This window comes from Myotis brandtii, unplaced genomic scaffold (assembly GCF_000412655.1).
Source record: "Myotis brandtii unplaced genomic scaffold, ASM41265v1 scaffold317, whole genome shotgun sequence".
In the NCBI taxonomy this organism is placed as follows: Eukaryota; Metazoa; Chordata; class Mammalia; order Chiroptera; family Vespertilionidae; genus Myotis; species Myotis brandtii.
The window spans coordinates 2,071,425-2,076,158 of NW_005362155.1; positions in this window are offsets into that span (position 1 = coordinate 2,071,425).

Consider the following 4,734-nt stretch of genomic DNA (forward strand, 5'->3'; position numbering starts at 1 on the left):
CAGAACCGGTCCCCCTCCCCCCCCCCCCATCTTCTCCCTCCCCCGGTTAAATCTCCCAGGGGTGGGTCTGTCTGACAGAGGAGGGAATGAAGCTGACTAATGTCCAAAAGGCACTGTCCTGATTGGCCAGAATGGAGCCACTCTGGTAGGTGAAGAAGCTGATTGGGTGGGGTGGGGAAATACAGCTATACAGCTCTGATGGATGGGGAAGGCCTCCATCCTATTGGTTGAGGTGGGATTCCAGGGACTCCTTTATCAGGGCTGGCTCAGATGGAGAACTGCAGGGCAGGCGGGCGGTTCAGGGCGGGCTTCTCCCTGCCCTAACGTTTGCGTGTTTGCACGAGAGGCTCCTGTGTAGAAATGGCTGCGAGGCTCCATTTAAAACAACGTGAGCCCAGCCGGCCATGGGAGCCCTTTTTAGTGGCTATCTTCTTTCTCCAGTTGTCAACACCACCCTCTACAAATGTAAAAACCAGCTCAAAGGCCGAACTACAACAGGCCCAGCCCCGCTCCAGCCAGAGGATATTTAGAAAAAAGAGGGGCCAACGCAGGAGAAGTGGGAGGCAAAGGGTCTGTGTGGCTCCGCCCACGCTGCAAATTTGGGCAAATGACCTTCGAGGGGGCCAGACACTCCCACTAGTGGCCTTGGTGGGCAAGTTGGGCTGTGAGACTCCGCATAAAACAGGGCTGCGTTGGAGAAAGGTGACAGAGCTGGGCAAGGCCACACCCAGCTTTCCCGCTCAGGTGTCCCCACCCCGGGTTCCCACCACAGGTCTCCTCAGACCAGGTCTCCTCACTCAGAATCCCTCACCCCAGGTTCTTCCACCCCAGGTGTCCCCACCCCAGGCCTCCTCACTCGGATCCCCTCACCCCAAATCTCACCCCACGTTGCCTCTCCAGCGGCAAAGCCATGAACACTCTGTTCTCCTAAAGGAGTGTTCTAGAAACCTAAGCGAGCTACGTAGTTATTGCTCACAATTTTTGGAAGGTCTGCCTCAGAGACATCAGGCACTCCAGTGCACAATTCCAGGCTGGACAGGTGGGTGGGTGGCAGAAGGCCATGCTTGTCTTCCAACATGACACCATCCAAGGATCCAGGCGATGTTCCTGAGGGTCCGAGGAGGCGGGTGTGGGGGCAGGCGGGGAGGGGCGGCTTGGAGACAGAATGGCCTAGTCAGGCACAAGAAAGGGAGCTGTGGCATTTGCACCCTGTGAAGCCTGGTCTCCCCGACCCACGTCCCTTCCTGCCCCACCACCATCTGCCACGGTGTCGCTGGTGATCTGGCCCACGGGGGACCCTGGGCAATGTCTGCATGCATCTCTCAGAGCCTCTCATGACGGAGGTGCGACTGCGTCCAGTGGGTGGAGGCTGGGCTGCTGTCCCCACCTGTCGGCGTGCCTTCCTTCCCTCCTTGATCCCCCGGCCCAGCCCTGTGCGAGGCAGGGGTGTGCACGTCCCATCTTCCGGGGGCCCTGTGTAACGGGCAGATGCGCCAACAGCAGCGCAGGGTGGAAAATGCTCTCCCCAATGTCTGGAGGACCCTGAGCAAGGCCTCGGGCCTAGGGGTGTGGGGCTGGATCTTGGAGGAGGATCCCAGCAGCCCTGTCAGGACGGCATTTGATTTTACGGTTCACCTGTACCCCAAAAGGCACTTCTTGAGAACTTTCTATGGGCACTCATTTACTTTGGGGAAAACAGAAGCTGGGAGGTGGTTTGATGGATGCTGTCTGCTGCCAACTGGTGCCCCAGGCCTGCTCTGGCCTCTAGGTGGCGCCGCAGGCCCACACGGCACGGCTCTGGGTTGGAAGGGCTGCAGCCATTGGCGGTGAAATTCCGGGCCCTTAACTCTCCTACACATTTCAAGCTTCTGTGATGCGGTGACATCTCGGGGCACTTACTGTGTTAGGAATGAAAATGGAGAAACCTGTTACATTTCCACTTTTCACTTAAAGCCAGAATCAGAAGTCCACTCCACGTGAACATCACATTTTAACACAAACAGCCATCTTTTCCCTTAGCCAATGTAGAGGCATCATTTGCCGTGTGTAGGCCTCTTACAGGAAGGGCTGCCTTCCGCGCTCTGTTCTGCCTTCAGTCTGTCACTACGCTGCCCGCTGCCCGCTGCCTGGGAGCAGGGACGCTGTCAGAAGGAGGGGCGTGCAGCCTCTGAAGACCATTGCGGCCCCCAGACCTCCCTCTCCCAGACCCACCTGGAGACCCAGCAGGGCCGTCTCAAGCCCTTTTTTGTGGTTCTGTCCACACTGATTGGATGCCCTTTGCTGAAGACATGGAGGGTCAGATGTAAAGTATTTCCTATAATTTTGTTCGGGGAAAGAGCTTGCGGAAACAGGATTTGTAATCAAGGTTACATTCCGAAGCTGCCCGTCAGTCTGCTGAGGCCCAGGTTGTTCAGGATTCCCAGCAAACACTGGAGGAAGCCCGGAGGCACGCGGCTGAGCTGGGTTGACCTGGGAGCTGCCCTCAAGTCCTGCAGGAAGTCGGGGGCAGGGCCGCAGAGCTTCTGTGAGAGGGATTTGGCGGACCAGTCACCAAGGTCTCGGCCTTTTACCTGTAGGGGTCTGTGGAGAGGCCTCGCTGGTATGAGTATGGGGGAATCTTACTGCTTTTTAAAAATGATTAGTAGACTTATTTTTTTTAAAATATATTTTATTGATTTTTTACAGAGAGGAAGGGAGAGGGATAGAGAGTTAGAAACATCGATGAGAGAGAAACATCGATCAGCTGCCTCTTGCACACCCCCTACTGGGGATGTGCCCGCAACCAAGGTACATGCCCTTAGCCAGAATCGAACCTGGGACCCTTGAGTCCGAAGGCTGACGCTCTATCCACTGAGCCAAAGCGGTTAGGGCTAGACTTATTTTTTAGAGAAGTTTTAGGTTTGTAGGAAAACTGAACAGCGAGGACAGTTTCCCCTAATTCCCTGCCCTGCTAACCGTGTGCACGCGGCGGTACATTTGTCACAAAGAATGACCTGGCACTGAGGTGCTATTAACTACAGCTGGCACTTGATCCAGATCTCTTTAGTTTTCACCCAGTGTCCTCTTCTGTCCCAGGACCCACATGGTGTTTGGCCCTCCCGTCTCCTCCGGGCGGGGGCCATGTCCCTCGGCCTTGCCTGTTCTGGGGTGTGCTGGCCAGGGTGTCTGCAGGGTGCCCCTTAGTTAGGTTTGTCAAGTGTTTTTCTCCAGGTCAGTTGGGGGGATGGTGACGGCTTCTTGGACCATGACCTTTCTGTAGGTCCTGCTTCCCTCCCCTGAGAGGGATCGGGTCTGGGGAGGGGGCAGTGGTCCTTTCTGTCCTCGAGAGGAGAGGGAGAGAGCGGAGGAGCCAGTGCAGGCCCAGCAGCCCGGCTGGGGGAGCAGGTGGTGACACAGAAGCAGCAACGACAAAGTAAGGCTGAGGGAAATGGGCCTGACATCCTCAGCCCCTGGTGGGAGCCCTGGTGGCAGAGCCTCGTGAGCGAACCTGGCTAGAAGCCGCTGGTGGGAGCACCTGGCAGGGAGCACCTGGAGGGGAGCTCTGTAGCCCCTGCCAGCCTGCGGCCTCATCTCAGGGGGAGCAGAGGCTCTGCTTCGGCAAGGACTGTCCAGGCCCTGCGGCCAGGGCTCAGCCCTCAGTCCCCCAGGATCCAGTGGGCACCCCGCCAGCCGCCATCTCCCACTGGGCTTGCTCTTCGGCTGAGCTCATGTGAATGTGCGTTCAGGCCCCTGTCTCCCCAGAATCCTTTGGCTTTTCTAGGGGCTTCACTCTTGCTGTGGGCGTTTCTCAGGGCCTCGAGGTGCGGCTTTCGCCTGCTCGACCTCTCAGGACCCAGGTGAGGGTGCGCAGGGAGACTGGCTCCTGTGGGGCCGGCTCGGCAGGAGCAGGAGCGGGGAGGGAGGGGGTGTAGTTCGGGGACCAGTGACACTGGGCTGAGTGGCTTGAGTTGGACTTGGAGGTGGGGGAGCTGCTGGAACCTGACACTTTTGGAAGAGGCCCGAGTCTTGTACAGAAAAGCTCCTGCCCCCACTTCCCGGCCAGCCTCTTTCCCTGCTTAGCACTTGGCGGGGAGCAGCCTGGAACCCCCTGGCCACCTGGGCCTGACATCTCGCTGCTGCTGCTGCTGCTGCTGCAGCTGGTTTGTGAAAAGCTGTTTTATTCCCAGAAAAAGTGCGTTTGGTTCCACTGCCGCCGACATATCTTTAGCCGAGTGACGGTGGAGGTTCCTGGCTTTTAATGGATGTTCCTAATGAGCCTCTGTTTCCTGTTGTCCCTCAGACAGGGGCTGACGGATGGCTTTACAGCCCCGCCTGCAGGACCTACAGCCGAGGCGCCTTCGCGGGCCTGGTGGGCTGTGAGCACAGCGGCTCTCGCTGCGTTTGGTGAGAGCGTGTCTTGACCCTTCGTTTCTGTCAAGTCACAGCCTGTTCCAGACTCCGCCCTCCTGCGCCCCGTGCCCCACGGCCTCCCCAGCGGAGGCTTCCTGAACACTGAGAGCAGAAACAGAGCCCTGCTCCCCAGGAATCGAACTTTTGTGGTTTGTCTTCAGAAAAGCAAACCAAACGTTGAGTGGGGGTCTTGTGGACTGCTTCATCTATGGACGAATAGCCAGATCTTCCCATTTCACACCCCTCCCTCCACCTCCTTTCCTCCTCCCCGTGGGGGCGGGAGCTTTTCTGTACAAGACTCGGGCCTCCATTTCACTGCCTGCGAGCTCTGCCCGGGGCTCTGAG